We start from the raw sequence: 12,162 nt of genomic DNA, 5'->3' as shown, positions 1-12,162 counted from the left end.
TTGTTTAGATTGCACAAAACTTTCTCCTTTTGCCTAAATACAACTCTAGCTAACAACTTTCCAGTTTAATAACAGCAGAATAATCCATAGTACCCTTTTTACTGAGACTCTGAAGTAGAAATTTATGGTTTATTTGGAAAGTCAGTTATGTCAACTGATATTTTGTTGGAGCAGACATGGGAAAGAATAGTTTCCTCAAGCAAACACAGGTGAAAGGATGTTTTGATATAGCAAACACATGAAAGGACCCTGGATTAAGGATTATAAATATGACCCCACAGACAGTGAGAGACAAGAATTGAGCATTAGTTTGCTTTGTCCCTCATTCTTATTCTTCCCTAATAACACTCATATATTGGTTCTCCTTACATAGTGTATTGAACTCAACATGTGGTAAGATTGGCACTGAGAGAATCTCACCCAAGAACTGGCCGAGTTTACTTTGCCAGCTTGGTGTACAGTATTTGCCTCAGGTCATTTGTCAGGTCTTAGAGTTTTCCCCAGATTCACCCACTGTATCTGCCTGCCTAGAGCACTGGTTTACAATTGCCAAGTTGTTTTTGTTGTTTGCTATGGGACTGAACTGCTGGTAAAGAAGATCAAGCCTGCAAAGAGCTATTGCTGAACAGCTCCAATTCTCCCTTACCCCAATATCTTTTCTCTTCCATTAGCTCTGCTGAGTTGTAGGTTAAAGAAGAGGTTGAACCCTTTTTAAATGTATGTTGCAAAATATATATGCCTACACGATTCAGTGATTTTTTTTTTATCTTATCTGAAGGAAGAGCTACACTATATCTTCTTGTTGAGATCAAGTCCTCATTAAAATCAGAGCTTATGGACTGTTTGAATGGTTGGCCCACAAGTTATTGACTTTTCCCTTCTTAGCATAACAAAGCAGAGACAAAAAGAATTGCAGCACACCTGTCTTTGGCATTGGTGTAGATTTCCAAACTCAAATCCATGCATGTCTGATAAGCATATTACCCATCAACTATCTTCCGAACCTCTCTGATTCGTTTTTATTATTAAGCTTCCAATAGTTTTAGTAAATACAAAGATATACCTCTTTTTACTTAGTTGTATATTGGTATTCATTTGTATTATTCCCTAAAATTTATTATATAGGTGAATTAAAATACTCAGAAATTTTAATAAGGTTCTTTGAAAGTTAGCATACTAATGGTGAGAATGTTTCTACTCACGTTTTGCATAAAATAAGTTGTGTTCTGAAGTATTTTATATATGATTATTATTTTTAATAGAGAGTAAAATTAATCATTGAGGATGATTGTCTATGTCCTATCTGAACAAAATCTATGTACATATGTTATATCTCCCATGACACTGAAATCACTGTGTGATCATCCCTTAAAAATATGAAAAATAAATTGGAATGCATTTAGGATATAGATACCTTCATTTAAAATTTTTGTAATATTTAATTTTAATAACCAATATATGTGTATAAGCCTGTTTCGCGAAATACATGGTTTAGATCCTGACCCCTGTGTTCAATTTTCCAGCCAATAAATTTGCCTGCTTTCATCAGGCTTACCATCACAAAAGATAATCAGATAAAACCGCACCCCAAGTGTTTCTCCACCAAGTCTCCTTCATAGACCAAACAATATACTCAAAAAATGCATTTAGATAAATCTCTTTGTGCCNAAAGTTAAATATTATTAAAAGTTCAAATAAATATGACAATATCAAAATTCATTTCAACCACTTTTCATATTTGTTTAAGGGAAGATCACAAACCAGTGATGTTAGTTTCACTAAGACCTAGCTATACCATTCCTGGACACCAAGAAGTTGTTCTTCTATACCGGAAGTGTCTTGTGCTGCTTTATGTTCATAGAAGCCTTGCTTGTAATAGTCAGAAATGGGGAGCAACACAGATGTCCCTCACCTAAAGAGTAAATAGAGAAAATATGGTTCATTTACAAAATGNAAAGCTATTCAGCTATTAAATATGAGGACATCATGTATTCTCCTGGATAATGATTGAACTAGGCAATATCATTCCAAGTGAAGTAATGCAGACACAAAACCACATGCATGATATGTACTCACTGATAAATGGACAGTAGACTCAAAGTACAGAATGCCCATGATACAATACACAGAGAATAAGAAGTTTAACAAAAATGTAGGCCCAAGTGAGGATGTTTCAATCCCACTTAGGAGGGAAATGGAATAATCATGGAACATAGAGAGAGGGAGGGAAAGACCCAAGTGAGAGATGGGGGGTGAAAGGAGAGTGGAGAGGAAACAGGAGAGAAGCCCAGAGGGCAAGAGGAATGAATGGAAATATGAAGCTTCTGAATGTGGGGATGGGGGAACCTCTAGAAATTCCCAGAAACCTGAGATGTGAAAGGCTCCCAGGATTCACTATGAATGACCTGAATCACAATGCCAAATGGTGGGGACATGGAAATCGAAAACTACCTGCAGTAGAGAGTCAAGACCTCAGTGGAGGCATAAACTCACCAACCCGCCTTCAATTTTTTTTCACCCAGAATTTTTCCTGTCTAAAAAATTCAGGTAGAAAAATGGAGCAGAACTTGAAAGAATGGCTGAACTGTGATATGCCAAACATGGGATCCATTGCATGGTATATGCCAAACCCTGAAACCTTTACTGATATTAGATTGTACTTGTATATAGGAGCCTAGGATGGCTGTCCTCTGAGAGGTCCTACAAGCAGATGAACAAGACATATGCAGAAAATGACAGCCAACCATTGTACTGAGGTCAGGGCCCTATATGGAAGAATTAGTGGAGGGACTGAAGGAGCTGAGGGGATGTCAAGCCCATAGGAAGACCAGCATTGTCCATGAAACCATACCCCTGGAAGCTCCATGAGAATATGCCACCAACCGAAGAACATACAGTGACTGGGCCATTGTCACCTAACCCCAGCATCTATATATGGCATATTTTAGACTGAGGACTTCCTTGTCTCCCTTCATTGGGAAAGGATGCTCCTAATCTAGAAGAGACTTGTTGCATCACTGAACAGGGATACCTGGGGGTGTGATGGAGCACCCTCTCAGAGGCAAAAGGGAGGGGTGGGAGTAAGTTCTTTGGGAGTGGAGACTGGATAGTGGGGACAACATGTGGCATGGAAATAAATAAAATAATTAATTTAAAAAAGAATGAAGGTTTTTAATCTGACTTCAGCACTCCAATTCCTGTCCAGTAACTCTGCCTGCTTTCCTGGGAGTTTGTCAGCACCTGAGAGAAATAGGAAAATCAAAGACAAAAGCCCTTCCCCACAACTGCCCTTAAAACATATGCAACAGTCTTGAAAGTACCATATCCACTGGACTCATGTTTTCTGCCCTAAACCTTATTCTGCATTTCCTGACGTCCACCAGAACAGGGAACACAAGGGTAGGATGGTATTAGAGACCTCAGAAACAAGCTGAGTATCCCAATTCCCAGTCGAATTATAGGCCAAAAGTTCTGAGAGAATACATTACTGTACATGAAGACTATTATTCATAAGCATCCCAAGACACTAAGGCCAGAAGATAGAGAGGAGACAGAAACCAATTAAGGGAGGAAATCTAACACCCACACCCCAAAATATTAACTCATGAATCAGCATATACCTTAAAACAATAAAACCAGATGGCTAAAAGCCAGTGTGAGAACACAGTTAANANCANCCTGGGAAATANGGTAGCACCAGAGNCCGGATATCCTATGACAACAAGCCCTAGATAGTCAAACATAGCTGAAGCAGAAGATAATTACTTTAAATCCAATCCTATGAAGATGATAGAAGGTAAAGGACATAAGTAAATCCCTTTAGAAATACAAGAATATACAATCTAACAAGTAAACTTAATGAATAAAGTGGTTAAAGATGTTAAAAGGGATATAGTATTATCTTAGTTAGGATTCCATTACTGGGGAGGACACAAATCTTGAGCACAACTATTCTTATAAAGTAAAATATTTAATTAAAGGTACCTTACTGTTTAAGAGGTTCAGGCCATTGTAACTATGACAGAAATCATTGCAGTTTTCAGGCAGACACTATGCTGCGGGAAATGGGTATTCCAAATCTATATCCAAAGGAATCCAGGGGATAACTACATTCCACAAGCAAACATCAAGTGGGTCTCCACTGCACTGTGCAAAGCTTGAGAATAGGAGCTCAAAGCCAACAACAAAATTACATCTTTCCTTCAACAAGGCCACAAATCCTATTATTGACATTTCTCATGAGCCGTGAATATTCAAACCATCACAACTAACAAAAAAAAAAACAGGAACCAACCAGTGAACCAAATAAACAAATAAAAATACAATGTGGGGAAATACTGGGTACTGAAAACCTATGTAAATGAAATCAATAGTAAGTGGTCTTAATTGAGTTGTGAATGAGGCAGGCATGTACTGTGGGGTCTGAAAGACTCCTTCTTGGTGAGAATTCTATNTTATAAAAATGAAAAATATGAAGTCTAGGATTCAGTATACTTTTTCTTAACTCTGCACTTTTGTAACATAATCCAATAATAATGGATATATCTTATAGTTTTCAGTATGGACATTTTTGTTTATAAAGGAATAATCTTTATTTTAGGTTCTGACACAAACTCAGAAAAGAGAAAACATGAGAAAGATAAGGTCGATGACAAGCATGCCTTCAACAAGATCTTGCAAATAGTGGAGAAGGTTAAGTAGGAATGCAAAAATGACCTCCTCCAAGGCCAGAATGATTGAATATATGACCATTGTTGACAGCCGCATAGGTGGCTTTTCTTCTTTATTAACATTCCATTGTCAATTTTGATGCCTAGCAGTAGCAAACAAATAAAATAAACTTCAGGTTCATTGTTAATGATCTTGTGATACATGGAGTTTGAAATTAAGAATGAGGAGAAGGAGAAGGAAGAGAAGGAAAAATGTTGAGGAGAAAATCATGAGGACAATGATGATGAGATAGAGTAAGAGAATTATGAGCAAGAGGAGAATTTTGGCAAGGATTATACTAACTGTGTAAAGTTTGTCCCCTTTAGAGGATTTTACTGTATTTGAAATCTTCCTTGAGCTCATTATCTGAACTAGTATGAATACTATACATAGTGTATTCATTAATAAACCATGGATCCTGACCTAGTTATACTTTCTATACAACTGCAAATTTGCACTCAGCTTATGAATAATTCTGCACCGAGTTAGATAAACACAAAAGGCTGTGACAGCAGGACCAAATAAGAACACCATGTGTATCCCAGGTCTCTCAGAAATCCTTATGCACAGGAGAGTACGTGGGCAACAGAAGCAATATAGCTTCTGGGATAGGGTTCCTTCTGGGCCTACATCTTCAGTCAAGAGGCAGAACTGAGCTCCAAACCCACTGTGCACTTTCCCCACCTGAAGAGATTTAGCCTAACGGGAGGATTCTGACAGTGAGATCACGCAAGAACACCATCTTGTATTCCAGGTCTCTCAGAGACCATACTGCACAGCAGAGTGCACAAGCAGCAGAAGTAACATAGCTTCTGAGACAGGGTGCCTTTCTTGCTTCGATCTTCAGCCAGGAGGCAGAGCTGAGCTCCAGACCTCTGTTAAACTTCACTCCAAGAGGAGTGCTTGCCTGCAGAGAGTACTCTGACCACTGAGATTCAGGAGAGAGTCCGACTTCCAAGAGTGCTGACAGAGGCTTACAGAATCACAGGAGGAACAAGCTTCAGCCAGAGACAGTTATAACAACTAATGCCAGAGATTACCAGATGACCAAAGGAAAGTGTAAGAATCTTATTGACAGAAACCAAGACCACTCAGCATCATCAGAACCTAGCACTCCTACCACAATGAGTCCTGGATACAGGAACACACACTAAAGGCAAGATTCAGATTTAAAATCATATCTCATGGTGCTGGTAGAGGATTTATAAAAGGACATTAATAACTCATTTAAATAAACTCAGGAGGGTATGGCTAAACAGGTAGAAGTCCTTAAACAGGAAGCACAAAAATCCCTGAAAGAATTAGAGGAAAACACTGCTAAACAGGTAGAAGCCCTTAAAGAAGAAAGACAAAAATCACTTAAAGAATTACGGGAAAACACAACCAAACAGGTAAAAGAATTGAACAAAACCATCCAAGATCTAAAAAGGGTAATAAAAACAATAAAGAAAACCTAAAGGGAGACAATTCTGGAGATAGAAACCCTAGGAAATAAATCAGAAGTTATAGATGGAAGCATTACCAACAGAATAAAAGAGATGGAAGAGAGTATCTCAGGTGCAGAAGATTCCATAGAAAACATTTACACAACAATCAAAGAAATTGCAAAATGCAAAAAATTCTAACTCAAAGCATCCAGGAAATCCAAGAAACAATGAGAAGTCTAAACCTAAGGATTATAGGTATAGATGAGAATGAAGGTTTTCAACTTAAAGGACCAGTAAATATCTTCAACTAAATTATAGAAGAAAACTTCCCTAACTTAAAGAAAGAGATTCCTGTGGACATACAAGAAGCATACAGAACTCCAAATAGACTGGACCAGAAAAGAAATTCCTCCCAATACTTAATAATCAAAACAACAATGGCAGTAAATAAAGATAGAATGATAAAAGCAGTTAGGAATGAAGGTCATGTAGCATATAAAGGCAGACTTATTAGAATTATACCAGACTTCTCACCAGAGACTATGAAAGCCAGAAGATACTAGACAGTTGTTATACAGATCCTTAGAGAACACAAATGTCAGTCTAGGCAACTATCCCCAGTAAAACTCTCAATTACCATAGATGTAGAAACAAAAGTATCCTATGAGAAAACCAAATTCACAAAATATTGTTCCATGAATCCATCCCTTCAAGTAATAATAAAGGAAAAACACCAACATAGGAATGGAAATAATGCCCTAGAAAAAGCAAGAAAATAATCTTTCAATAAACCTAAAAGAAGACATCTTCAAGAACAGAATTCATGTATAACAACAAACATAACAAGCAGCAACAATTACTTTTCTTTAATATATCGTAATATCAATGGGCTAAATTACCCAATAAAAAGACATCGACTAACAGATTGGCTATAGAAACAAGACCCAATATTTTGCTCCTTACAGGAAACCCACCTCAGGAATGAAGGCAGAGACTACCTCAGAGTAAAAGGCTGGAAAACAATTTTCCAAGAAAATGGTCTGAAGAAACAAGCTGGAGTAGCCATTTTAATATCCAATAACATCAACTTCCAACCCAAAGTTATCAAAAAAGACAAAGAGGGGTACTTCATACATATCAAAGGTAAAATCTTGCAAGATGAAATCTCAATTCTGAATATCTATGCTCCAAATGCAAGGGCAGCCATAGTCATTAAAGAAATTTTAGTAAAGCTCAAAGCACACATTGCATGTCACACAATAATAGTGGCAGACTTCAATACCCCAATCTCATCAAAGGAAAGATCCTGGAAAGCAACAGAAGTTATGAAATAAATGGATTTAATGGATATCTACAGAACATTTTATCCAAAATAATAATAATAATAAAACAAACAAACAAAAAAAAACAAAAAACAGGACCAGATGGGTTTAGTGCAGAGTTCTATTAGACCATCAACAAAGACCTAATTCCAATTCCCTCAAACTATTCCACAACAAAGAAACAGAAGGTATTCTACCCAATTCATTTTATGAAGCCACAATTACTCTGAAACCTAAACCACATAAAGACCCAAAAAAGAAAGAGAACTTCATACCAATTCCCCTTATGAATATTGATGCAAAATTACTCAATAAAATTCTTGCTTACCAAATCCAAGAACACATCAAAATGATCATCCATCATGTTCAGATAGGCTTCATTCCAGGAATGCAGGGATGGTTTAATATATGAAAATCCATCAAAGTAATCCACTATATAAATAACCTCAACGACAAGAAAATGACATGATGATCTCATTAGATGCCGAGAAAGCATTTGAGAAAATCCAAAAGCCATTCATTATAAAAGTCTTTGTAAGGTCAGGAATTCAAGGCCCATACCTAAACATAATGTAGAGATATTTGAAGCAATGCCATTAACATCAGGGCCTAGAAAAGGCTGCCCACATTCTCCCTACTTTTTTAATATAGTACTTGAAGTACGAGCCAGAGCAATTCCACAACAAAAGGAGATCAAGGAGATTCAAATTGGAAAGGATGAACACAATATATCACTATTTGCAGATGATATGATAGTATATATAAGTGACCCTAAAAATTCCATCAGGGACCTCATAAACCTTATAAACATCTTCAATGAAGTGTCTAGATGTAAAATTAACTCAAACAACTCAGTGGCCTTTCTCTACACAAAGGGTAAACAGGATGAGAAAAAATTAGGGAAACACCATCCTTCACAAAAGTCACAAATAATATAAAATACCTTGGTGTTCTAACTAAGGACATGAAAGATCTGTATGATAGGGACTTCAAATCTCTGAAGAAAGTAATTGAGAAGATCTCAGAAGAAGGAAAGATCTCCCATGCTCAAGGATTGGCAGGATTAACATAATCAAAATGGCTATATTGCCAAAAGCAATCTACAGATTCAATGCAATCCACTTCAAAATTCCAACTCAATTCTTCACTGAGTTACAAAGGGCAATTTGTAAATTTATCTGGAATAACAAAAAAACCTAGGATAGCAAAAACTATTCCCAACAATAAAGAACCAATGGGGGAATCACCATGCCTGACCTCAAGCTATACTACAGAGCAATTTGATAAAAAACTGCATGGTAGTAGTACAGCAACAAACAGGTAGATCAATGGCATAGAAATGAATACCCAGAAATGAACCCACACACCTATGGTCACTTGATTTTTGACAAGGGAGCTAAAACCATCCAGTGGAAAAAAGACAGCATTTTCAACAAATGGTGCTGGCACAACTGGATGTTATCATGTAGAAGAATGTGAATTGATCCATTTTCATCTCCTTGTACAAAGCTCAAATCTAAGTGGATCAAGGAACTTCACATAAAACCAGAGACACTGAGACTTAGGGAGGAGAAAGCGGAGAAAAGCCTAGAAGATATGGGCACAGGTTGAAAATTCCTAAACAGGACAGCGATAGCTTGTGCTGTAAGATCAAGAATATACAAATGGGACCTCATAAAACTGCAAAGCTTCTCTAAGGCAAAAGACACTGTCAATAAGACAAAAAGGCTACCAACAGATTGGGAAAGGGTCTTTACCAATCCTAAATCAGATAGGGGACTAATATCCAACATATATAAAGAACTCAAGTAAATGGACACCAGCAGAGCAATGATGGTGCATGCCTTTAATGCCAGCACTTGGGTGGCAGAGGCAAGCAGATTTCTGAGTTTGAGGCATGCATCATCTACAGAATGAGTTCCAGGACAGCCAGGGCTGCACAGGTAAATCCTGTTTCAAAAAAAAAAAAAAAAAAAAAAAAAAGGAAAGCAAGAAAAAGAAAATGGACTCCAGAAAATGAAATAACCCTATTAAGAAATGGGGTATAGAGCTAAACAAAAAATTCTCAACTGAAAATGGCTGGGAAGCAACTAAAAAATGTTCAAAATCCTAAAACATCTGGGAAATACAAATCAAAACAACCCTGAGATTCCACCTCACACCAGTAAGAATGGATAAGAAAAAAAATTCAGGTGACAGCAGATGCTGATGAGGATGTAAACAAAGAAGAACACTCCTCCTTTCTTGGTAGCATTGCAAGCTGGTTCAACCATGGTGGAAAGCAGTTTGGTGGTTCCTCAGAAAATTGGGCATAGTACTGCCACAAGTTCCAGCAATCCATCTACTGGGATTATAGTCAGAAGATGTTCCAACTTGTAATAAGGACATATGTTCCACTATGTTCATAGCAGCCTTACTTATGAAAATAAGAAGCTGGAAAGAACCCAGATATCTTTCAACAGAGGAATGGATACAATATAGTACTACTACTCAGCAATTAAAACAATGTATATATGAACTCTTAGGTTAATGGATGTATATGGACATCCTGAGTGAGGTAATCCAATCACTAAAGAACACACATGAAATGTACTTACTGATAAGCGGATATTAACCCAGAAACTTAGACTACCCAAGATACAATTTGCAAAACACATAAAACTCAAGAAGAAAGAATGAAGTATGGATATGGAAGTATGGATACTTCATTCTTCTTTAGAATGGGAAAAAAATATCCATGGAGGGAGTTACAAAGTTCAGAGCAGAAGGAAGAAAGGACCATCAAGAGACTGCCCCACCATGGGATCCACCCATAAACAACCACCAAACCCAGACACTATTGCATATGATAGCAAGATTTAGCTGGCAAGACCTTGATAATAGCTATCTCTTCAGAAGTTATGCCATTGCCTTGCAAATACAGAAGTGGATGCTCACCATCATCTATTGGATGGAACACAGGGCCCATAATGAAGGAGCTAGAGAAAGTACCCAAGGAGCCAAAGAGGTCTTCAACCATATATGAGGATCAACAATATAAACTAACCAGTACCCTCAAGAACTGTGTCTGTAGTTGGATGTGTAGCAGAGGGTGTCCTAGTTGGTCATCAATGGGATGAGAGGCCCTTGCTCTTGAGAATATCATATGACCCTGTACAGGGGAATGTTGTTGCCAGGAGCAGGAGTGGGTGGGTTGTGGAGCAGGACAGGTAGAGGATATTGGGGACTTTTGTATAGCATGTGAAATGTAAATGAGGAAAATATCTAATAAAAAACAAACAAAAAAAAAACAACAGCAAAAAAGTAAAACACAAAAGATATTTGTATGGCATGATAACTATGTAAATATTAAAAACCCTGAATATCTATCCATTTGCCAAAGACTTTCAGAAATTCATTGATTTTATTGTTTTAATAGCTTAGTAAATGTACCACAATTTCTGAATTCATTCCTCTTTTGAGGGATATCAGCGTTCTTTCCAGCTTCTGGCTATTTTAAATAAAGCTGCTATGAACATAGTGAAACCAGTGTCCTTATTACATGTTGAAGCATCTTTTAGGTGTATACCCAGGGGTAGTATTGCTGAATCCTCTGATAGTACTATGTCCAATTTTCTGATGAACTGCCAAACTAATTTCCAGAATGGTTGTAACATCTTGTAATCCCACCAACAATAGAGGGGTGATCTTCTTTGTGCACACCCTCTCCAGAATCTGCTGTCATCTGTGTTTTTGATCTTAGTCATTCTGACTGGTGTGAGGTACAATCTCAGTGTTGTTTTTGGTTTTCATTTCACTGAGGACTAACAATATTGAACTTTTCTTCAGGATCTTCTCAGTCATTTGGTATTCCTCAATTGAGAATTTTTTGTTTAACTTGTGCCCCATTTTTGAATAGGGCTATTCAGTTTTCAGGATTCTAACATCTTGGTATATATGGCATATTAGCCCTCTATCAGATGTAGGGTTGGTAAAGATCTTTTCCAAATTTCTTGCTTGCTGTTATATCTTATTGACAGTGTTTTTTCCCTTTCATAACTTTACACTTTTATGAGGTCCCATTTCTCTATTCTTCATCTTATAGCATTAGCTATTGGTGTTCTGTGTCAGGAAATTTTTAACTTGCCAATGTGCTCGAGGCTCTTTTCCACTTTCTCTTCTTTTAGTTTAAGTGTATCTGGTTTTATGTGGAATCCCTTGATTCACTTGGACTTGAGATTTATACAGGGAAATAAAAATCAATAATTTGCATTCTTCTATATTCTAAACAACATTTGAGCCATCATCATTTGTTGAAAGAGCTTTCTTTTTTTTCCACTGGATGGTTTTAGGTCANTTGTCAAAGATCAAGTGACCATACGTGTGTAGGTTCATTTCTGGGTCTTCAGTTCTATTTTATTGATGTACCTTCCTGTCACTGTACCAATACCATCCAATTTTTATCACAATTGCTCTGTTGTACAGCTTTAGCTTGGGGATGGTGATTCCTACAGAAATTCTTTTATTGTTGAGAATAGTTTTCTCTATCCTAGGGTGCTTTTTTTTCCCGATGTATTTGTAAATTACTCTTTCTACCTCTATGTATGAAAATTTGACTGGAATTCCTTTATTTGGAAGCTGTTAGTGGTACTGAGCCTGCGTGTGTGTCTGTATATCTGTGTGTCTGTTTCTCTCTCTCTCTCTCTCTCTCTCTCTCTCTCTCT

The sequence above is a fragment of the Mus caroli genome, chromosome 17, assembly GCF_900094665.2.
Source record: "Mus caroli chromosome 17, CAROLI_EIJ_v1.1, whole genome shotgun sequence".
Classification (NCBI taxonomy): Eukaryota; Metazoa; Chordata; class Mammalia; order Rodentia; family Muridae; genus Mus; species Mus caroli.
The sequence above is the reverse complement of the archived record's forward strand: the minus strand, read 5'-3'. Positions refer to the sequence as shown.